At 43.4% G+C, this 25624-nt stretch overlaps 2 long non-coding RNA genes across 2 annotated transcripts; both read left to right on the top strand.

The window, feature by feature from the left end:
* The first annotated feature begins 2798 nt into the window (after window positions 1–2798).
* Window positions 2799–6144, top strand: LOC123061306 (uncharacterized). The gene is made up of 2 exons (XR_006428888.1): window positions 2799–5414; window positions 5675–6144. It is a non-coding gene; the product is annotated as an uncharacterized lncRNA (long non-coding RNA).
* Window positions 6145–14019: 7875 nt separating this feature from the next.
* Window positions 14020–15900, top strand: LOC123061305 (uncharacterized). The gene is made up of 2 exons (XR_006428887.1): window positions 14020–14351; window positions 15440–15900. It is a non-coding gene; the product is annotated as an uncharacterized lncRNA (long non-coding RNA).
* The last annotated feature ends 9724 nt before the right edge of the window (window positions 15901–25624 follow it).

Genomic DNA, 25624 nt, shown 5'->3' with positions numbered 1-25624 from the left:
CTCATCTATATCTCGCGCGTGTGGCACGAAGCAAAAATGCCCACACGTTCTGGTACAACTATGTTAGATACCCGCGGGATGATGATTTAGTTGTCATCTTGGATGGCAGATGTAGTTATTCGGAATGGTAAGTGTAGTTGTAAAAGCATGGCAACTCTATCTATTTAGGTTAACTATAGTTGCTATGTCTAATTTATGATAGTTGCCGTGGGTAATTAAACCGTATTTGCCGTGTGTGATTAACTACTTGCTACATCTATACCTCTATATTTATATCTATATCTATATCTCTACCTTATTTTTTTATCTATACCTACTATTAAAGCAAGGTGATATTCTTGGTTTCGTCCCGCATCTGATACTATGCTGATTAATTGAATTATACGCGAGGTGGTACTAATTCTTGGGTCACGCGTGCGCACCGTTAGTTTCAATTGCTTTTGGATTCTCTCATACGCTCGTACGTTGCCCGAGTGGGCCTCAGCCCATTAATTAAGTGCGGCCGAGTCAGCCGGCCTAGCTGCTATGGTAGCCGGCGCAAAAAGTTAGGTGCTGGTGTTTGGGATCGAACTCCAAACCTCTGGCCCAACAACAAGGCCTATGTACAATTGAGCTACATCCACTTTGTGCATAGAAATTGGACTGATTCTCTGTTAAATAATACCACATCGCTTTCCTAAATCCTAGGTTGCCAATTTAAATACATCTAAGCTTTAAAATCAGTACATCGTCTTGAGAGTCAATAAACAGATTGGATCCCATTTGGTCACAAATAAGCAACAAAAATAAGGCAACGAGAGGCTGGATGGTGACATGCAAATATATGAATGAGGTGTGCATGCGGCTAGATGGACAAATATATGGCTATTATGAAAGAAATCAGTGACACATGAAGGCCATGGACGGCCGGCACATATAGACGGATGGCAGAGCAGACGGTCTCTCAGCCTGATAGCGCACACGGTTATGCACGATGTGCTCGCCACACCAGCAGCCATGTTCAAGGACCAGCACGATAGAGGACAAAAGACACATATATGGCCAGCATCTTCAATTTAAAGTAGAGACGCTTTTTTTAATCAAAGAGCTAAGAAATTTTATATTGGAAAAATTGATTGATACCATCTAAGAATTTTAGATTGAAACATGGATTAAAAAATGAACAAATGCAAATTGTGCAGATACTACGATGTGAGAAAAAAATGACTGGCCAAAACATGTTAAAAAAATTCACATAACTGAATGAATCTAAAAATAATAGCTAAACAAATATAATAGGGATATTAGTGGATATTCAAATAACATTAGAGCCTCCATTTTAAAAATAAAAATGTACAGAAACAAATTGGTCCAATCCAAATGCAACATCTTTGTAAAGAATCTTGTCAATGAATATAAATCATATAGTGGACAAAGTAGAGAGAAAAAAATATGGTTGCACACATCCATGTGCAAATGAAATACCGTAAATCACACAAAGGAATTATCAATTTTTTGCCGTGGATGTGTCTTGCATACAAATCAGCGTAAAATGTAATATGAACCTAATAGAAGTTCCCAGAAAACTAAGGATATTCAGGCAAAACTATATAAACTACAGGAAAAAAAAACTCACAAGGATTTTGGTTCAGATTTTTCCAACTGTGGATTTGGTTGGTAAAACATTGGGTATTTCTTTGATATATTATAACCATGTACTGAATGCACATGGAACATAAAGTCATGCAATTTAAAAAGTGAGTGTAAGTATAAGAGAGGGTGTATGGATCAACTGTAGCTGGCAGAGTGCCGGCCTCACGTCCAGGTGGATGGGATTAATTTTATAAGTTTTAAACATTCCTTTTACTTGCGCGGATCAATGACATGTGTGTCGTGCGATGACCAAGATAGGATTGACGAATATTTTAACACATTGTGATTAGGTGGCCACCACAAGCACTATCAGGCAAGGCGAAAATTCAGATATGCGATAATATAGGTGAGGCGCCGTGTTAAAATAGATGACCGGGAGATGTGGAGGGCCTTGAGTCATGATTATTGAGCTAGGAGCATGTAAAAAATAATCTCCCGTTGCAATGCACGGGCATTTGTGCTAGTCTTTACCTTAATTTTTACTAATAAAGCAAATAGTGCTTCTGGTCGTCCGTCATAGAAATTGCCCTCGAATTTGGCATAAATTACCCGCCATGCCATCCATAAGTAACATGATTCGGATTTATTTCAAAATCACCGCGGGTTTATTTCTTACGGGGCGATACACTTATATTACACAATCCTCCGGTAGCGCAATGGCCATGGCGTTGGCCTACCACGCAGGAGACCAGCGTTCGATCCCTGGTTCCTACACCTTTTTGCCACGCAGGTCTTCCACCCCCGCGCGCTAATAGGCCGGCCCATAATTGGCTGGGGGGTGGCCTGTTTACTATTCTTTTTTTGCTTTTTATTTCCTTATTTCTGTTTTTATTTTTTCTTATTTAAATTAATTCAGGATTTTTTAAAGAATAAAATTCCGAAAAGCTGCGGGATTTATTGAGAAGTAATAAAATATTCATGATTTCAAAATATTTTTTGCATATCATAGAAAAAATTCGGAATATCAAATAGATGTTCATCAAATAAAAAAATCATGATTTTAAAATAATAATCCAGTAGTCTGGAATTAGAAAAAAATGTACATGGCGTGCCTCCTCCTCCTCGACGCGCTAATGGGCCGGCCCATGTGCGGCTGGTTGCGCCTGTTTTCTGTTTCGTTTTTTGCTTTTTACCTTTTAATTCTGTTTTTGTTTTTCATTCTTTACAATCATTCAGGATTTTCAAAAGAACCAAATTTCAAAAAGCTGCGAGATTTATTGAGAAATCATAAATTGTTCATGATTTCAAAGAAAAATCGCATATCATAAAAAAATCACAATATCAACTAGATGTTCATGAAAAAAACATGATTTTTTTTAAAAATCCAGTATTCAAAGTACATTCTGGAATTAGAAAAAAAAATATACATGATTTTTTTGAAATGTTTCCAAAATTAAAACAGGCCCGTAAATGATGAACAAAACGAAACATCGCCTGCGTCGAAGTTTTAATAGGGGATCTGTAGAGGTCAATTTATGATTTTATTTAGTCCCTTGCATCGGGTAAAAAAAAGATTTCCATGTTTCGTACGACGCTGAAGCCAAAAAATATTGACACAATTTTCTATGGGTTAGTTTTTGTAAACTATATAAAATGACTAAATGTCTATTTTGCCTCCATACACAGCTATGTTTATTCTGGTACCATGGTAATTGTTATGACAACCACCGCTACGCTAGGTCAAGATTATATACATCATTCATCAGTCTAGCTTAGGTAGGGTTCATCAATGCAGTTTACTCAGCCAAAACTAATTCGTTGTGGCGCCTTAGGAAATCAAATCATGGTCAAACCATCACTTTTTTTTTGAAATGACTTTTCAAAAGTCTCTTATCTCATCATGACATCACTTAGACATAGTTTTTGAAATGACATTTTAAAAGCCCTTATCTCACCTTGGCATTTTAAAAGCCATTATCTACCACTCCGGCATAGTTTGATAGTTTTTCCTCCCGTTGCAACGCACGGGCATATTTGCTAGTACTAATAAAGAAGCGATTGCTTGGGGTCGTACGTCATTAGCAAATTTACAAAAATGTCCCTCTGGTTATGAGAATTCAACCCGCGGTCCTATTTTAAATTAAGAAAACGCTTCATTTTTACATAAAACACCCGGCAATCACCACCGTGCACCACGGCCTCTTATCCATTCCCTCCACCACCACCGGGCACGCGCCGCCACGCACAGCCGTTTGCCGCCAGAGTCCACGCCACAGGAGCCAAGGAGGCGGGCGTACGCGTTGCCCGAGCCCAGGAATGGGGCGAGGCGTCGCGGCTGGCGTTGGCAAATTCATTCCCGGCGGCGGCGGCTTCCGGCGAGGAGGCGAGCGAGCTCGGGGAGCTCCGGCGGGGGCTTGTCGCCGGCGAGGCGAGGCCGAGGCGGCGGTGCGCGGGCGCGAGGAGGCGGGGTCGAGGAGGCGCAGGAGGACGCCGGGCGGGGGCTTGGCGAGGGTGACGGCGGTTGCGAGGGCTTGGCGGCGACCGGCGTGCTCGCTTGGGAGGATGGAGGCTGCCTCGCCAGGGCTCGGGCGCGGCAGTACGGCGTCGGGACGTTGCCGATGTCGCCGGGGCCGGGGCGGTGGTTTAACGGGCGACGAGGAGGAGGTGCTGTCCTAGAGCCAGCGACGGCGGCTGCAGCTTGACGATGCGGGCGTGAACTGCTTGCTTCAGGGGCTGCGGGCCGTGAGCGGCGCTGTGCTTGCGCGCGAGACATGTGTCTGATTTGGAAAGAATCAATCCGTTGAAGGAGAAGGCCAATGCAACTGCTCTCTAGATAGGCACTCGAGTGTCCATCCCAATGGAATGGTACAAATTGCTGCTGGTACTGAACATTGACAGATAAAACTTAGCATATCCAGAAATACATCATTATAAGCTACTTCCATAGATGCATTTAGATCATAGCATCTGAACTTGAGGATAGCAGACAAAAATTCAAACAGAAAGCAAGCTACGCTCCATATTGTGTTCTTTATATCCCATATCGAATAACAGGTTCGTATTTGATTGGTTTCTTCACAGCAGCGCATGGACAATAAAAGATCTCTGTTTTGATATATTTCTATGCCATGATTTGTCTATTGCCACTGTTTCTGAATTTTTTTTTGTCCATAAATCATGCGACTCAAGTCAATTTGAGATCGAATTTGTTCATGAGGTCAAAACGGAACCTTGCGACAGCTCCAGGTTAACATACATCCATACTGAATTTTCTTGGCATAATTGTAAAGACTGTTCTATGTATTTTTATGGCAGCGACGTGAGGTTTTTAATTGGTATTGTGCTTGAAACAAAGTTGCATGATACATATTTCCTACAATCATTTTGAAAGGTTTGCCCCCTTTTTGTAGGTTATAAGATAGGTCCTGAATTCTTGGCAGATATTGTATGAACGCCTATTCAGAGTATTTTGCCCTTGATTGCAAAGATATTATCTTACAGATAACCTTTGACTTCTCGATGAACTCTGTACTGTCAGTATTTGTGCACAATGCACATTCTGAAACTTACAACTATTAGTGATCAATGAGAAAAGAACACTTGATCCTCGATTCTTAAACTATCATCTTACTCATAACCATGTACTACTCAGTGAACTCTATATATCTATCAGTAGTTGTAAGCAGTACAAAGCGGTGTCAAATTCAGTATTATATGTACATGAGTTTGCTTATTTCAGGCAAGCAACAACAAACAGACTTTGTTGTTTTTAGTCTAATGCGATATTTGTTGGGCGTCACCGAGGAATGCCAGCAAAGGCGTGAAGAAATACTTGTAATCAGGTATATATTTCAGTGGTCTTAATAGCACAAACCTTCAGTACAGTTACGGAATCATCCCACCTTTATGTTTTGCGACCATTAGACATCCAAAGGTCGAGCTATGTGTCGTGCGCCATCTCAGTCAACTGCTTCTCACTTGTAATCCATCTGATTGAACAATTGATCGGCCATCTCTCATCGACCCATGCATGCATCGATGGATTTAAATATGATTTTTTTTCTTGTCATGGAACATTAACTGGATTGATTCATGGATGCAGTGTGACATGTCGTGTGAGATGAAGGTGGCAAACCATCACTTGAAGCCAAGCATGTGGTGGATCCGCCATGGATGATGGATGGACCGATGAGTGTAGAAGTTTGAGCTGCGAAACTTTGTGCGATCGAGCTCTTGGTGCAATTAAGCATATGGCTTTTGTGATGTGTCATGTAGGCAGTGATTGACTATATTTCTTTCCCTCTTAAATTTGTTGTAATAAGGTTACCCTTTACAGAAGAAAGATTGAACCGCCTTTTGGTTTAGGTAGAAGCACCCTTTGATGTTTTCCAATTCTTTGTATTCATTCTATTATGTGCTATAATAGTTAATTGCATATATATGTACTATGTTTGGATATTCTCACGCAACATCTATGTACAACAGATGCAGATTTTCAGAATATTTAACCAAAAACCTTTGCCTGCACTGTTCAGAATATGAAGCCATATTATAATAAAGTTTATTACTACATTTTTTATTTTATTCATGCTAGAAATGACTTTTGTTTTCACAAAGCCCTAGCTTATAGCTTTGTGCTTTACTTTACTTTTTACTGCAGTAACAATGTTACAACACGATGCAACATCCCTGATGATACTCAAGTTTCTTATAAAACTTGGAAATATGCATACAAAGGTAGTTTTGAGAGATGGGGCTGAACAGTTACTTGTTGTATGTATATTGCAATGTTGCTCCAATTTATCAACCGTCAGTCGTAGTACCACAAATATACTTGGTGTATTTATAGGTCCACTTAGCATGAAGGAGCTTGATCAAATTGAGAATCAAACAGAAATATCCGTCAAGCATATCAGCTCATGGAAGGTAGAAAACTTGTTACATAATGTAAGGTTCAGTAGCTTCAGAACTTTTTCCGCTATACAAATACTGCTTCAGCTTCAAAACATGTATTAGTTTTGAATTCTCATAGTGAAAACCTCTTTACTTCAGAGCATCTAAATGGTGATGTATCCACTGTAGTTAGGATTTAGCTCAACTTTTGAGACAATTTTGTAGAGTTAGGTTAACTATATATGGCAATGCTTTTAGTGGTTCTGCCTTGCTTATGTCGAAGCCGCATATTTTTGCAGAATAAGGTATTACTTGATGAGCTATTTGACCTCAAAAATAAGGTCATGGTGAATCAGGAACTTCATTTTATTCTCACCATAGATAGTATGACCCTTTTGTTACTATTTTTTATTTAATGGCTGACAAAATGAGCTGCAGGAGCAAGAACTATAGGATCAAACCAAAAATCCGAGGAAGAAGTTTCAGTTGGATTTGTTGTCAATGCCAATTCCCTACCAGAGCAGGATGTGTAGCAAGAGATGGTATGACTTAATCACAGAAACATCTTGATCCTCCTCTTTTCTTTATGCGGCCAAACAGATGCAGATTTGTTGTTGTTTTTTGGTAGTAAAACAAGCCATTGTTTAAAGGATTTTTAATTGTGGTTGAAAACCTGTACATCCTTTGCTGCTCTAGAAAATGGATTTTAGCCATGCAAAGAAGAAGCAAAGAAAAAAGGTGCCTTCTTCCAGGCTATAACCCCTGCATGTTACATGTGCCTTGTGTCTTTACCAATGACCATAAGATTCATTCAGTCCAGTTACATAAGACCCGATGACTTTTCAAATCATGTCATGTACATAAAAAACATCCAGGCGACAATTCTATTCTTATGTTGTGTTGGATTTTCATATTTATTTTGCGTTTTGTATCTATTTTGTCCGGGAAAAATGTTTACTCATGGCAATGTACGTTTCGGCCAAATAATATTCTGGATTGGTCCTTAGGATCTAAATCCGTGATAACGCCATCATATTTTCAGTTTTCCAAATGGTATTTTAAAAGTCCTTTTTTTATATCAACTGGTTCAACACTACAGAGATCAACCAGATCCAAAAAAACAAAAGAAAAGGCGCACACCGGTCGGGTGTTCATATTGTTACAAGATTCGGTGAAGGCTGCACTACTCAAAACCAGAGCAGGCAGCTAGACTAAACAAGTTCTTATCTCATGTTAATATATGTTCCTTCGATATATCCTAGGCATGACCTCATAATCAATTTCCACGTAGGTTTGGATATATCCTAGGCACGACCTCATTATCAATTTCCACATAGGTTTGGAAGTTGGAACCAATCAAGAATTGCATCGCCTTGGTGCATGAGGCAATTTCATGGTGTGAGGGCACGTCCTGTTTCAAGACACGCCGGCTAATGTTTGCCCTCGAGATCTTGCCACATCTGCACAACCTAATTCTCGCATCTTGCGTGTTGTGTTCTCACTTTGTTTACCGATATTTATCGAAACTACATATATGAAATGTCACGTAATGGCACACAGAGCAGGTTTTACAAAAAAAAAAATCACCCGTTGCAACGCACGGGCATTTGTACTAGTCTATATCTATATTTATTAATAAAGCAAGGTGATATTTTGGGTTTCGTCACACATCTGATCCTACATTAAGTTTATTATTATACATGAGGTGATACTAATTACGCGTAGTCCAGATAAAAAAGGTCTTAAATTCGTCCGCAGAGAGCCCTCCCAGGCCTACTTTTTGGATGATAAACCCGCGGCCCATGATCTGGTCGGCCAGCTTCCATCCATATTGGGCCATTGTGGGCCGCGAGGCAGTTGTGTGTACTTTTCAGAAGACAATAGAAAAAAGTTTATTATTATACAAGAGGTGATACTAATTACGCGTAGTCCAGATGAAAAAGGTCTTAAATTCGTCCGCAGGCAGCCCTCCCAAGCCTACTTTTTGGACGATAAACCCGTGGCCCATGATCTGGTCGGCCAGCTTCCATCCATATTGGGCCATTGTGGGCCGCGAGGCAGTTGCGTGTACTTTTCAGAAGACAATAGAAAAAATTGTGGGATGGAGGGTCGAACTCGCGATCACCAACTACCAATCCAAAGAACATAGCCAACTGAACTAGCTCGTGGATGTGAACTGATGATTGGTTCATCTGCCAATTAATAGTATCACCTCGCCTTTTCACATTAAATCCCAGCAGTTCATATATGCATGGGAGTTGTCGAGAGAAACAAGATGGTGCCTCGAGAACCAAATAAGAAGGAAAGTCTGTATAATAAAAGAGAATATGCACAATGGCGCTGGATTGGCCACCCTGACGGAGGGAAAAATATCCATAGAAGAGAACCGGCGCTCACGCGACATGCGTGGTGGAATTGAGAGAAGAGAGAGGGATTGGTTGAATTAAATCCGCGCTCATGCATGCAGTTGGCTAATTAAACAATATTCACGCTCATGCATGTAGTTGGCTAAGGCTGGTCATAGTGGGGAGTAACTTAAACTAGTAACATACATATGTTACTAGTCTATGTTACTACCTTCATAGTGGGTAATGTCATAGGTGTGGTAACATAGTTGCCTTCATTTATTACTTTGTAGACTCATTATGCATTGGAAACCGCTATGTGATGGTAACATATTATGTTACTCTATTTGCCTCTCTCCTCATTAACTACTTGCCACATCATTATTTTTGCTTATGGCACATCTATGTTACTACCTATGTTACTCCCACTATGACCAGCCTAATTAAAAAAGATTTGTGATAATTAAAGTCCGGAGGGCGAGGTCTCCTCTGGACGCATATAGTACTGTGATTTCCGAATCTTTTTTATTTATGAATATGAACAAGAATTCGATTTTTTCAAAAAAGTGGTGTTAAAAATTGTTCCAACTTCAACAAAAATGTTCAAACATACGAAAAATCTCCAATTTTTAAAGGCAAAGAACTATTTATGTTTCCTCCTGCAACGCACGAGCATATTTGTGCCACCTGATGCAAGAATTGTTATGTTGCAAGATTTTTTTTGGGAAAGCACTAGGAATCAGACTACTGATTCCTAGCCAACCATCAGACTAGCATGCAGCCGTTGGATCACAACCTGGTGGACCGTTGGATAGTACTGAGTTATTTGGATTTTGGAAGCAAGTTTGTTGAGACATGGAAGCACGTAATATAGGGAAACTAATGCCAGATATTTAGGAAACCAATCGAGGAGATTCTGAAAAATAATTAGGGGGAATTAATGTAGCGTAGAGACTTTCCAAAAGCATGTTTCTTCCTTATGAATCACAGTTTATTTCCTTACGAAGCACTTCTTGTTTCTAGTATTCCTTCAAATTGCATCAAGCAAAAACAAAATGTGCTTCGATCTAAAAGAAACTGTTTTACTTGTTAGCGGTTGCTGACTATAATTTTGCTTCCATGTGGAAATAATGTTGGTTAATTACTATTAGTTTCAAACAACTAAAATCTAGTACGAAATTTTGTATTTCCAGATGCATTTTATGCTACAAAACATACATGGATGTGGAATGGAAGCATTCCTTCGATTCATGGAAATATTACAAATAAATGTAGTAAGAAAATCCAAGGCGTATGTCTATGCAATGATAACATAGCATTTGCGTGCTTCCTTGAAAACATTCCAGTAGACCGAAGCAAATAATTTGTAGTGCAGCAGAAACATATTGGTCAACATAAGCATTTGATTTGTGCTATGTTTCTAAGAGCTTCGGAACCAAAATTTTGATGTAAAGGGAACACTCTTTTTGTATATAATGGAAACATTTCCTTTGGAACCAATTACAACTCTGTTTTGCACCAAAACTAGAAGACTACTAGAACACTATTTTAACATTGTCATAGCTAGTGTGGTGGACACTGGATAATCTGATCACGATGGGATGATCTGCTGATGCCACGAGCCCTACGTCATTCACAGCACAACCGACAACTTAGGGCCTGTTCGGAGTCTCACCACTCTAGAATTCCACTCCCGGAGCGAGGGTAGCTTCAGCTGAAAATAAAGGAGCAGGAAAACACCCGCTCCGCAGATCCTCGTATTTCTTGGAGCCGACGTACTACCAAACGGGGCCTTAACTTGATCTCATCTCATACATACTCAACGCATTAGAAGATCATTGGGAGTATGCTGGTAATAACGAAGCACAGCTGGAATCAGGTGTGGCAAAATATCTGTACAATAGAAGCATTCGATAAGAACGAAGGAAGCACACTGTAGTGATAAGAAAATCACTAAACAAAGCAAAATAATTGTACAACAAAATTTACTAGCAGAAGCAACACCGGTAATGGTTGAATTACATTAGTAATGGTTGAAGCATATGCTAGTATCTGATAATGGTTGAAGCAAAAAATGTACACACACTTACAATGATCGAAGCAAAAAAATACATTAGATAGAAATATGCAGGAAATTAAAGGAGGAAGCATGGTGGATTGGAAGCATAGTTTCATTTTATCACACCATATACAAGACACCTGGAAGCACGCAAATTTGATCGCTAGCATGATTAGGGCATAAAGTTAATTAAAATATAGAATCTTACCTAATATGAACATAGGATATTGTGAATATAACCACAAATATGAACAAGACTAAACTATTTTCAGTAAGAAAACTATTAACAAACTGATCGTGGACTATTGCCACCAATTACCAAGATTGAAGAAGCAGATCTATGATGCTTAGGAATCATGGATTTTTGAAGCATCAATGCTATCTCAACATAAAACAAGAGTACACAAATAGAAGCATATTTAGAATGTCAACTCTACGTAGTGAAGAAGCACAAGTATGATGCATATGAAACATGGATATTTGGAAGCATCATATTCATACAGCCTCAACAAAGCTTGTACATACTTCAAGAACAATACTTTGAAATGCTTGCCACCAATACGCGAGTCCAATTATTTTAGATCTAGAACAACAATTTCATCAAAACTAATTGTTGGTTTTGTAAGGTCACACACATTTCAATCTAAGACGTCATCATTGAGCCGAAGTGCCACATATCGACCCTTGAGCATACAATATGTTTCGGCATGTTCATTGGTTTGTGTCAAAATATGGGAATTGAAGGAATAAACCGAAACACGAACATGTTCACTGAAAGTAAGTGTATGGAAGCAAGACAATGGAATTAAGAAGCTTATCCTATGTACCTAAGTAGTTTATTAAACACAGTATGTCGATTCGTAGGAAGCTTGGAAATATGACAGCTCAACATTATTCATCTTGGTCGGAAGCATAGAAATTGATAATAGAAACAATTAAGATTGCTTCCAACATGAGGATGTATGCTTTTCGTCACCTACATACAAATTTAACCAATTTTTTAGTGACCAATGGAAGTAATTTTCTTGACAAAGAACCATCAAAAAGTGAGCTCGGTACATTTGTATTGTTACTTGGAAGCATTGAAAATTGAAAAAAGGCACAAATACTAATATTGCTACCAACCGAGGAGCCATATTTGTGTGATGCATCTACCCAGTTCACAAAAAAAATTGTGGTTGATTTAGTGATCCAATACATGCTAGACGGCACAAATTCACACCCACAAACATGTCATAAACCAAGGTATTGGCATCTAGGTATCATATGAAAAATTAGAAAACAATTATTTTAGGAATCAACTAGCATTGCATCATTAAAAAAAGTAGAAGAGGAGAGGACTCAAACCCTAGTTCTGATGAGGATGTGGTGGGAGAACCTATGATACTCCATACGAGCTTGCTTTGTTCCTGAACCGAGTGCTACACCAACGAGATGGACCGGAGTCCAGAATGGCAAGTGGATCGGGGCCTGATCGCGGTGGAGATAAGCATGACGGCGAGTTAGCTGGCGAATTCGTCGGTGACCAAGGACGCGGAGCTGGCCGGTGAAGTCAGCTGTGTGTGAGGCGAGGGAGAAAGGGATCTGGGCGAGGCAAGCTGGAGGGCTGGAGGCGATGCGCGTGAGGTGCAGGGAGAGTTGGGTGCTGTGTGCAAGATTAGGGAGAGAGATTTAGGGCGAGTTTTTTTGGGCGGCTTAAAAAATAAGCCGCCTCTCCCCAGCTTAAAATATAAGTCACTCTGAAAATTTCTTGAGGCTTCTAAATTAGTAATCCCATAACTAGTTTAGAAGCCCCAGTGAATGAGAGAGACGGCTTATGAAAAAAGTTGGAGAGGAGGCGAATTATTTTTTAAGCCGCCAAAAGAACTGGCTCTTACGGGCTTTGATTGCGGATCGTTAGTCCGATTGGATTTTTATAATTTTTTATTTACATAAGAAGCAGAACCTTGAGCGTCCGATTTCAATAGAATCGACGGCAGTTAAGTGGTCTGACGTTGACATCTTTTCAGACTATAGATAGAAAGTGTTTCTGTTTTTCCCTCTCATTACAATGCATGGGCATATTTGCTATATTATAAAAAAACATATTCAGAAAATCAAGGGTTTTGATTAATGTTTAGTCAAAGCATTTTCATGTATTATTCAATATTAGATCATTGTTTCTAAATCATTTTACTACGCTAGAGGTATGAGAAGCTTTTTTCTCTCATGTTGCAACGCACGTGCCTTTTTGCTAGTATGGTCAAACAATAGTTGCCATGTGTGTTTACCTAATTATCACGTGTGGTCCAACCATAATTGCCATGTATGGTTAGGACATCTCCAACAGGTTGTATGTTAGTCTTGTTGGTAAAATGTCCATGTCATCAACCAACAAGCTATCATACAACTACTCCAATGGGTTGTATATAAGCTATCCAATAGATGATGAGAGGATAAATGTGATTGCTCTTTATTTCACCTTGGAGCTTGTGCAAAGGTTGTTGGTTAATCTACATACAACTTTGCTCTCTCTCCATATTTAATACATGCCACATCATTACTATGTCCTAGGTGGCAAATTTACCAACACCTATCTCACAACTGTTGGAGATGCCCTTAATCACAGTTGCCATGTGTGTTTATCTGGTTGCCACGAACGCGCAACTGCAGTTGCCGTCTATCAAAGAATCACAGTTGCCATGTGTGTTTACCTAGTTGTCATGTTCGCGTAACTGCAATTGCCATCCACAACATAGGAGTGTCGTGTGGGCGAAAAGTAGTTCACCCACACGCGTATGGACTAGGTGGTGGCTGTATGGGCAGAAACTAGTTCGCCCCCACAGCGCAGCTGACAAACTCTCCAACACCCATACACCAGCCCCGTCCTACGCGGCATGCAAATTCTGCCTCAATGTGTCAAGATTCGTGCGAACTGCACTGGACGATGATCCATGCATGTGGGCGAGTTGCGAAACTGCCACACGTGTGAACGTTAGTATTTTCATACATTTTCAACATATTTCATTAAAGGGAAACACTTTCTATCTATAGTCTGATAAGACATTGACGGCAGACCAGTCGTACTCCGTCGATCTAACTGAAATTTGACGATCAAGAGTTGCGCTTCTTATGTATGTAAAAAAATAAGGAAAAATAAAAATAAATTAATCGGCAGGAACCTAACCCCGCAACGGCCGCACGTAAATCTCTCCCCTAATCCCTTGAGATTCCAATCAGGTGGCACCGCCCCGAGCTGTTCCACCATACAGAGCGCACCCAACTTTGCATCTCCGAGATCCCATGTCCTCTTCGTCCAGCAGCACAACATACTCACCGGTCAGCTCCACGCCTTCGCCCCTGCACCTCCTTCTCTCCTCGTTGTTGAGCGGCAGGTTACAAATCGGATGGATCGGCAGCCGGAGTAGCACGGGCCGGCTGACGAACCGACAGTGGGTTGCAAAAATTCCCCCCTAGTCGAAGCGCCCATCTCGAAATCGAAGGTATTGCTCTGCGTCGATAGCCCCTGATTTGATGATTTGTATTTTTTGCAACGCAATTTTATTTGTAAATCATCCAACAGCCGATTACTCATTGTTATTTATGTTCCTGGTCTGCCTAGTATTGTGGTGTTCATGTGTTGATGGAGTCATAATTAGATAACGCATAGCCATGCACGCTACAATCGTGCCTATTCCTCTTTCAATATTCAGTGCTTCTAATGGAGTTGACAAATGTTGAGAAAAAAATTCTTTTATTGCTTCTGTATACAGGGCTTCCAAAAATATGTAACCACAGTTGGCAGCAAATCTTTTCTTGTTTTATTTTTCAAAATTGCGTGCTTCCACCAAACACTAATAATGCACCCTTTGCATTATTTTATAGCTTCATACCTGTGTGCTTCTACATTGTACTCATTTTGCACTGTCATCTGGAAAATTGCTCTTCCATGCCTTCATCTTATAATGGTTTATAATAGGTCTAGTTTGTATGGTGGCAACACAAACAAACCGATGCTCATAATGGTACCGTGCCTTCAACTTATATTGTTTGATATCTCTATGTGCATATATTGCTTTATTCCCTTCTTCGGGGCTGATTTCAGTCTGTACAATATGTAGTGGATCACTAAATCATCAAAATATATGTGTATTTGGATTGTGCATATATTGATCTTTTTTCTTTCAAATATCCATGCTTCAAAGTACTGGTTATGTATTGAGAGCACTATTTTTATGCTTCTTATCTATTGCGCTTCTATACTGTAATACATATGCTTCTTCGGTCCATAGAGTATGCTTCCATTAGTGAATAACAACTGGTTGAATAGCACCAAATAAGCGTCTTCTTGTTAATCATGCTTCCTTGATTTTTACTATATGCTTCTCATGTAGACATGTAGTGCCGCAACAGAACAATGCGTGAACATTAAATTTGGGCACCCAAATCTTGCCTGTCAAGCATGTAGATTTCTCATGTCAAAATTCTATTATTTTAGTGTGCGATAGCATCAAATCATTTATTTGTGTTAGCCATGCTTTCTACCTTATGAGTTCTCACATGTGTTTCTATGCCAATGAGGGGGCGCTAGGGGATTGACGCTGGATGCATCTACTTCAGAGATGACGTGTCGAATTCATCACAAAGACCCACATGGCTCAGACGTCCGGGCTATCAGGGTATACAACCTCAAGGATGACACAATGAAGATCAAAGCGCTCGGGCAAAGGCACCTCAACTTGTACCCATTGGCGCCGTGGACAACACCCTCCATCACATGATGGCTAATTAGTGAAATTTGACACATGAAAGCAATTTTTCTTCACCTTGAAACACTCTGCATTTGACAACAACATTTCTTTCTTTCTTTGCAAACAAATCGTTCATTTGAATTAGAAGCATGTGTAATTATGACTCCATTTGACAGTAGCATTTTCATTCTTTCTTTGCAAACAAACCCTTCATTTGAATTAGAGCCATGTGTAATTATGACTGGAATCATCTATCTCTTTAGTGGAAGCAACATAATACTTGCTTGGAAGCAATTCTCTAGTAGATGGAAGCAAGATTGTGATCCTTCTCAAACATGTGGAATCTTTCCTTTTTGATGGAAGCAGGTTTAAACCAATTCTCTAGTTTATATAAGAAATAGACCGATGCTTTTGAAACAAAATATCACATTACAAAGGACATCAACTTTCAAATAAATCGAAGCAGATATCATTTTCCACAGAAGCAAATTCTCCAATGAGTGAAACATAAATTAATTTGTTGTGAACTGATAGACAACATTAAAAATAAGGGTAGATGCACATATTTGTTGCACCGGACACAAAATTCAAAAAAAGAAGTTGCACCAGACAGAAATTTTGCTTCGTAAGGAAGCAAGCTGCCGGATTTTATTTGTTTCCTAAAAAAAGCTAAAACCAAGGACCAATGCATATCATAATGAAGCAAGTTGTCGGATTTGATTTGTTTCCTTCAAATCGAAATCAGTTTCCTAAAACTCAGCAACTGTGAGAGCATCTCCAGCCGTTCGGCCCTCCAGGGCGCTAAAAAAAAGCGGTCTGGGGGCGAACCGGCGCTAGTTCGACCCCTGGGGGCGACCTAGCTCCCAGTCACACCCCCAGGCGCCGCCTCCAGGACGCGAAAAATTCGAACTTGGTCGTTCCCGCTCACAAAAGACGCCACAAGTCGGGCGATCACAAGCCACAGTTCGGCGTACAAAAAATAGAGCGGCAGAAGTTCGCGTGCGCAACGCATGACTCGACGCGGTGTCGGAGCTTCTTCTGCGCTGGGCGGTGTCGGCGCGGCTTCGGTGGTGCTGGGCGTCGTGGAGGCATCATCATGCGGGCATGGCGGCGGCGTCGGCGTGGGCGTCGGCGTCGGCGGCCTTGTCGAGGGAAGCTGGTTCAGGATGAGGCTGCGCTCCGCCAAGTACCATGCCTTGACCGCCTCGTCGGTGCTCTGGAGCATGTCCGTCCCGCCCAGTAGGAAAGTCAGGTCGGTGTTTCTCTTCTTCGCGGCGACGTTCGTCCGGAGCAGGTCGAGCTTAACGGCACTGCTCGACATCAACGCCGACCACCGCACCTCGGTCTTCTCTTCACGAAGGACGGCCCGGGCCTGCGCGTCGGCGAGGCAGTGCTTGATGGACTCCTGCACTCGAGCGGTGGCCGCGTCGGCGTATTTCCCCTTCTTGGCACCTTTGTTGCCGTCCGGCCGCCCTTTCGATGCGCCAGGAGTCGGCGCGTCCGGCTTGTAGGTCTCCTTGGCCTTGTGAGGGTGCGCCGAACTTTCGCCCACTTCTCGCACTTGTCAATGCGCTTGTAAACATGGAGGTACTTGAATTCAGCGTCGCTGTTACTCTGCTGGTACAGGGCGAACATGCGCAGCAACTGCGCGGAGGAACAAACAGTTGGCGCGCATACACGGCGAAGAGAGGCGGGAGACCGGCGTGGCATACCTGATCCTCAACGCATCACTCGGCGGGCTCTGCCCCAGGCGTCGGCTCCTCCTCCTCCTCCTCCTCGTCGTCCTCCTCCTGCTCCTCCTGCTCGTCCTCGCCGTAGACGTAGCTGAGCTCGCCATCCATGCCGCCGCTGAGATCCACCACCTCGTCCTGGGTGACGAACCCGGGAGACGCGGCGGCCGCAGCCGAACCTGCCGCGATGATGTCGTCCATGTCGGCCTCGGTCTCATCGGTGTCGCCGAGGTGCGAGAAGGGCAGCGGGCCATGGCGTAGCGGGGGCGTCGGGGAGGAAGCGTAGGCGGGCGGCGAGTAGTTGTATGAAGGGTACTGCATGCCGGCGAAGGCGGGCGAGGGTGTGCGCTGGGCCGGGTGTCCATGGGGGAAGGTGACGTTTGGGTTGAACCCATCGTGCACGTCCCCGTCGGCGTAGCCCGGTGAGGGCGATCCCCATGGCTGCGGAGAGCCGACGCCTTGCTGGCCCCAGGGCGCGTACTGGGTGTGGCTGCCGGGTGGATTCATCATCCCTGATGAGGCCTCGGCTTGGTCCGCGGCAGCCGCAACCGCACGTGCCGCGTTTCGCAGACCTTCTTGGCGATGGCCCTGTTCCACCGGTCGGCGGTGACATCCTCGCGTCGCTGAACTTCCGCCCTCCACTCGGCGTTTGGCATGCCCGGTGGCTTGGACGGCAGCGCCCTTGGCTTCCTCTGCTTCGGCTGGGCGACGGAGGCGGTCGCGGTTGCCGCCGCGCGGGGGACGACGTACTTCTTCGGTGGCATGGCGGCCGACTGGGAGGCGAACGGGAGGGAGATTGGCGGGAGGAAGGAAGAGAATGTGAGGGAAGTTGGGGAAAAGCGGGAAGAAACGGCGGGAAGAGGCACTCGACTCACCGATAGGGCGGACCCACACGCCCTTTTCGCTTGTGCCGGCGCCCCAGGCGCCCCCCAGGGCGCCGGGTTCGGCCTGGGCCCGTCGGCACCAGTTTCGGCCCAGGCCGGCGATAAACGGGCTTCTGGGGGCGTGACTGGGCCGTTTTTTCAGCGCCGGCGCGGCAAAAACGCCTGGGGAGGGCCTGTTGGGGGCGCGACTGGAGATGCTCTGAGTGATTTTCGGAAGCAATCAAACCTCAACATACGTCAATTGGCTTCTGTTTTGGAAACTCCATATTAATTGTATTTTGTTTTGGAAACTCCCTAACGGGGTAGGAAGCATGCAATGGTTCTTCATCCACCATCCATACAGACTTATATCTAACGGCCACGGAGTGGTCTGATGGGATGATAGGGATCAGTAGTCTGATCCCTAGCGGTTCCCTTCATTAAATAAAGGCACCTAAACCCACTCTAAATCTAAGGCGGGGCATGTCCTTGAGTCTTTGTTGTTCCCGTCCGTGCCCATGTCATGCGACCATGTCCGTGCCCATGTCATGCAACCATGTGTATGTCGTCTGGGCCCACGTTGGGCAACCATGTGTATGCCCGGCGGTCGGCTGAGCTCCGCCCATGTCATGCGACCATGTGTATGTCATCTGTTCCCATGTCATGCGACCATGTGTATGTCATCTGTGCCCATGTCGGGCGGCCATGTGTATGTCTGGCGGTCGGCTAAGCCCTCAGAGTGTAGGTACGGTCGTTAGTGAGGAAGAGTAGGATATGGTACACGAACCGGCTCACGGGACTAGAGGCCGTGCCGCCTCATGCCCTACTCCTCGCCAGAGTCCGTTGCCGGTGGGCGTGAGGTCGATGATGGACGTGGACAGGGCTGCACGCTCGCTGTGCCATCGGTGACATGGAGGATACGCAGCTACTAACGTTCTTGTCTGTGATCTCATGCGCTGCTTGGATCGCCTTCGCGTCCGGTTGCGCCGTGACCACATTGCGAGTGGCTTGAGCACCACGGCCTCCTCGCTCACGTGTTCACTGTTGATTTGGCCTTTCGCCTACCGGTGCTACACGGGGAGGGAGAGGTTGTACTACTACTCCTACGCCTGCCGGAACGCCGACAACCACTTCGAGCGGGAAAGGGCACGGGCGAGGGAGAGGTTTTGGATCCGCCTCGTAGAGCGCCCGTTGCTCGGCGATGAAGTTGGGGTTCTCCGCGGCCATGGGCACCATGGCCTCCTCCCTCACGTGTTTGCTTTTGATTTGGCCTTCTGCCAGCCAGTGCTGCACGAGGAGGGAGAGGTTGTACCACTGCTCCTCCTGCATCCATCGGAACGCCGACAACCGCTTAGAGCGGGAAAGGGCACAAGCAAGGGAGAGGTTTTGGGTGGATCCAGGTTGTCAGACGCATGTGTGGCAGCTGTCTGAACGCCTGTAGAGCCCTCTCCTTTGTTTGCTTCCGGTTTATGAGTAAACTGACGTCTGGACCGGTCTGTGGACGGATGGGTACCGTGTTGGACGGTAAAACACGTGCGAACCACACAGTCCATATGGTTGCAGGTTATTTGAGGGTCAGCGTTGAAGATGCCCTTACATAGCTCATTGAATTATTAATTGTAGTTACAAACTGAAAGGTGCTAGTTGATCATAAGAATTCCAGTGAAGAAAATAGGGTGCATCTAATGGTTAAAAGTTTTTAGAGAAAAGGCATGAGCCTGACTTTATAGATAAAGCCACCAAGTAGTGTTCCAAACGAACCAACCGAACCAGCAAACACGACCACATACCAAACAAGGGCACAACCATAGTTTAGAGTAAGAGGTACAGGGCACCTAGGCCACTATCATGGCACGTAGGCCGGAGAAAGATAAAACGACCTAGCCAACAACTAGTCAAAAGGGACGCGAATGCGACTATGCAGCATGCTCCTGCCTAGATAAAGAAGACACCGAGGCCCAAATTTTAGATCGCAGAAGGTAGAGAGCATCCCATTCATCTAGCTTAGTCAATGTTCTCCGTTGCTGCATGAACATATAAGATTTAAATAAGCAATCAACATGTTTAGTAGGAAAAACATGCTCGATAGTAAACTTGTTTCTGGTAGCCCACAAGGTCCAACATATCGTCCCAACTCCTACCCAGAAAACTCTCTTTGTGACCCCCACCAAAGAGTTAGTAAGGACCCAAAACACAAAGAAAGAAGATGGGTCCCAAGACACCTGGAGCCATGACCCGACAGAACTCCAAATCAACTTGGCCAAAACACAATGAAAAAATATATGATTCATGTCCTCCAGGGCGCCACGGAGGGCGCATAACTCTAAGCCCGGGCCATTCCTCTTACAAATTTGGTCTGCCGCGGGAAGAAGGCCTTTGAAAGTTTGCCACAGAAAGATCTTCACTTTAGGGGGAATATGAGCCCTCCAAATTGTGGTAAATCTGTTAGTGGGGGTGCCACCAATAAGCTTGGAATATAAAGACTTGACCGAAAAGTGACCAGAAGAAGTATGAGGCCAGACCATCGTGTCTGCGGTCTCCGAGATCATAGGGAAGAAGGCAGTAAGCCGTTGCCAATCTTCTAACTCTGCAGGAGATAGTGAGCACCGGAAGGCTAAGTCCCAATTATTGGCCGAGAGCTCCGCGATGGAGATATTCGGGTTAGTGTAGTAGGATAAAAGCGTAGGGAAGATCACAGAGAACGGTGAGTCTCCACATCACCAGTCGAGCCAAAAACGAATGGAAGTCTCGTTCCCCACTAGAAACTTAACGTGAGTCTGAAAAAGAGGTCGGACCTTGATAAGATCTTTCCAAAACTGCGAGCCTCTACAAGGAGAGGCGAACATGCACTACTAGGGAAAACCCTAGTAGTAGCGCGGGTTTTGAGGCTATCAGCAGCGCGGGCAGCCGCGCTACCAATAAGGTGCTATAGCTAACTATTAGTAGTAGCGCGGTTTGCACCCGCGCTACTACTGTTGACTATATCAGCAACGGTTTTCCAGAACACACTACTATTAGTTAGTTGTAGCGCTTTCCTAGCCCTGCGCTACTGCTATGTGTTTCATCATGTTTCCTCAGTTCCTACCCAGTTTCCTACCCAGTTTCAGTTTCAATAAACTGCAATTTCCAGATACTAGGTACTACTAGATATCAATTTCATAAAGCATGATAGGTACTAGGTAGTACTACCTCCGTTCCAAATTACTCGTTGTGGTTTTAGTTCAAATTTGAACTAAAACCACGACGCGTAATTTGGAACGGAAGGAGTACTAGATAACAATTTCATATATAGTCAACATGCATCCTCAAGCAGTACAAGGTGATATCGATGACGATCATCATATATAGTTCTAGATGATATCGTTCTACATGATATCGACGATGATCATCATATGTAGTTCTAGATGATATAGCCACACACACATATGTAGTTCTAGATGATATCGACGACGATCATCATCCTAAAGCCTAGGCGGTGGGTGTTCCTGATAGTAATTAGGATGGCCTGTCCAACACGATGATTCTTGCCAACGAGGAATCTCTTCCACCCAACCGAGTTTAAGTGTGTACGACCGTATGTGTCATGCGGTAAGTACAGGTGGTGACGGAGCCCCTTGCAGTAAGGCGTAGTCCAGCCGAGCCTTCTTCATCAAGCTCGATACCACAACTCACAAATAGGTTCTTTGGCAATTTCTGAATAAGAAAAACATATCAATTAATAAATAGCCTCGCACATACTCTTGCAAATACTATTAAGTATAGATTTCTACACTATCAAAAGACACAGTACTACACATTTGTACTAATTAAGCATGAATTCTACTAATAAGTATATATAGATTATCCACACTATTAATAGTTCCTTGGATTCTACACTAATAAGCATGTGATCAGACTCTACACTAAAGCATATCATCGACTATATTCCACAAAGCATATCATTGGACTCTACACTAAGCATATCATCGGATTCACTAAGCATATTGATATGTCTCCAACGTATTTATAATTTTTGATTGTTCCATGCTATATTATATTCTGTTTTGGACATTATTGGGCTTTATTATACACTTTTATATTATTTTTGGGACTAACCTATTAACCGGAGGCCCAACCCAGAATTGATGTTTTTTTGCCTATTTCAGAGTTTCGCAGAAAAAGAATATCAAACGTAGTCCAAACGGAATGAAACCTTCGGGAACGTGATTTTTGGAACAAACGTGATCCAGAGGACTTGGACCCTACGTCAAGAAAGCAACTAGGAAGGCACGAGGTAGGGGGCGCGCCTACCCCCCAGACGCGCCCTCCACCCTCGTGGGGCCCACGTTGCTCCACCGATGTACTTCTTCCTCCTATATATACCTACGTACCCCCAAACTACCAGATACGGAGCCAAAACCCTAATTCCACCGCCGCAACCTTCTGTACCCATGAGATCCCATCTTGGGGCCTTTTTTGGAGCTCCGCCGGAGGGGGCATCGATCACGGAGGGCTTCTACATCAACACCATAGCCTCTCCGATGACGTGTGAGTAGTTTACCTCAGACCTTCGGGTCCATAGTTATTAGCTAGATGGCTTCTTCTCTCTTTTTGGATCTCAATACAATGTTCTCCCCCTCTCTTGTGGAGATCTATTCGATGTAATCTTCTTTTGCGGTGTGTTTGTTGAGACCGATGAGTTGTGGGTTTATGATCAAGTTTATCTATGAACAATATTTGAATCTTCTCTGAATTCTTTTATGTATGATTGGTTATCTTTGCAAGTATCTTTGAATTATCAGTTTGGTTTGGCCTACTAGATTGATCTTTCTTGCAATGGGAGAAGTGCTTAGCTTTGGGTTCAATCTTGCGGTGTCCTTTCCCAGTGAAAGTAGGGGTAGCAAGGCACGCATTGTATTGTTGCCATCGAGGATAACAAGATGGGGTTTATATCATATTGCATGAGTTTATCCCTCTACATCATGTCATCTTGCTTAAAGCATTACTCTGTTCTTTTGAACTTAATACTCTAGATGCATGCTGGATAGCGGTCGATGTGTGGAGTAATAGTAGTAGATGCAGGCAGGAGTCGGTCTACTTGTCTCGGACGGGATGCCTATATACATGATCATACCTAGATGTTCTCATAACTATGCTCAATTCTGTCAATTGCTCAACAGTAATTTGTTTACCCACCGTAATACTTATGCTCTCGAGAGAAGCCACTAGTGAAACCTATGCCCCCCGGGTCTATTTTCTATCATATTAATCTTCCATCAACAAGCTATTTCTTGCATGTTTTTTATTTTGCTTTATTTACTTTGCATCTTTATCATAAAAATACCAAAAATATTATCTTATCATATCTATCAGATCTCACTTTCGTAAGTGACCGTGAAGGGATTGACAACCCCTTTATTGCGTTGGCTGCAAGGATTTTATTTGTTTGTGTAGGTGCGAGGGACTCATGCGTGGCCTCCTACTGGATTGATACCTTGGTTCTCAAAAACTGAGGGAAATACTTACGCTACTTTGCTGCATCACCCTTTCCTCTTCAAGGGAAAACCAACGCAGTGCTCAAGAGGTAGCACATATCATCGGATAATTTGCATTTGTAAGTATAACAATAAAGCACACACACACACACACACACACATATATATATATATATATATATATATATATCATCAAATTACTACAGTCAGTATAACATACCATTTCATGCCGATCGACCATGGTACTTGTCAGGCAGGTCACGAATGGCACCCCGACAAAGTCATCACGTGGCGGAATTATGTCCCATAGGTTGCACACCTCCTCCTCGCTCAGCCTCATTCTTTGAGCTACGATGGCTTCATGAAGTGGGTTCTCATCATCTTCATCGAGTGGGTCCTCATTATCTTCATCATCTTCATCATCTTCGTCATCTTCATCATCTTCCACCAGGTTGATATAAATGACAGCCAACTTGGTTCTTTCTGCTCTGAAGGACAAGCTGATCAACTCACCACCAGTAAGACGCATGCGGGCGAGGAAACGGGCCCATCCATCTCCTCCAATCTGCGACATATTGCGTCCTTTCTCGACCTCCATAGTGTATGCCCCCCCAGGAGCCTCAAATGTCACAGTGTCTCCTGTCAGCTTGTTGAATTTCAACCACACATTGCATGGGACGATCTGTGTAAAAAAAGCAAAATGACACAATGCAGTAATGCCAACACTAAAAATAATATAGTTGTTACATTTCATCTAATTTCTTACCACCACATGACGAAAGATCGGCCGGAAGTAGATGCCGAACAACTTACCGGTTGCAAGGCTGCTGGCGCACCTTGACTTGCATAGTCGACATGGTGGTGGTGGTGGTGGCGCCATTTTCCTAAAGCAATATGAGCAAAGGATTAACGATCCACTTCACAGGAAAGAAAAACAATAGCATGTGATATTTTTGGTTCTTCCGCGAGAAGCAATTTGATGGACAATTATAATCCTAAGATCTAGTAACATATTAGATGACAAGGTACCACCTACCAAAGCATTTCGGTGGCACCTATTGCCGAAAAAACTTTTCACAAATATCTACCAAATCAGGGTACCACCTACCAAGACATTTCATCTAATTTGGCCCCTATTTTCCTAAGATAATTGATTAAAAAACAAGTGGCAAATTTAACTAAATTGGCACATACATTTTGCCAAAAAATAACTTATTACAGAAAAACAAAAGCATCTAGCTATCCATGTACAGAAAAATAACAATAAAATGGTGCATACTAAATCAACTAGCCTACTAAATCTACTAGCATACTAAATCAACTAAATCAAAATGTTCTAAATCAACTAAATCAACTAGCCTACTAAATCAACTAAATCAAAATGTTCTAAATCAACTAAATCAACTAGCCTACTAAATCAACTAAATAAAAATGTTCTAAATCAACTAAATCAACTATCCTACTAAATTAACTAAATCATATCAACTAAATCAAAATGTTGCATATGAACTAGCCTACTAAATCAAAATGTAGCAGGGAGGAGGGAGAAGGAGGGGCGACTCGAGGAGGGAGAAGCGAGTAGGACGGAGGAGGAAGGCGGAGCGAGGAGGGGCCGGCCTGTGGCGAGTGGAGGGAGGACGGAGGAGGAAGGCGGAGCGAGGAGGGGCCGTCCAGCGGCAAGTGGAGGGAGGACGGAGGAGGAGGCCGGTACCGAGTCTAGCAAGGAGGAGGAGGAGGTGATGGCGGTGCAGAGGGAGGAGGGGAGACAGGGGAGGACCGACGGGGGGGGGGGGGGGTTGAGGGGGAGATCGAGTGAGTGTGAGTGTGAGTGGATCGAATAGAGGAGAGTGGGGGGGGGAGATGGAATGGCTCAGTAGTAGCGTGCTATAGAGAAAGGTGCTACTGCTAAACGACCTAGCACTAGCGCCTTTCACAAAGAACACGCTACTGCTATGTGT

The sequence above is a fragment of the Triticum aestivum genome, chromosome 3A (assembly GCF_018294505.1).
Source record: "Triticum aestivum cultivar Chinese Spring chromosome 3A, IWGSC CS RefSeq v2.1, whole genome shotgun sequence".
Lineage (NCBI taxonomy): Eukaryota > Viridiplantae > Streptophyta > Magnoliopsida > Poales > Poaceae > Triticum > Triticum aestivum.
Note: the sequence above shows the minus strand (reverse complement) of the source record. Positions and strands in the feature narration are given on the sequence as shown.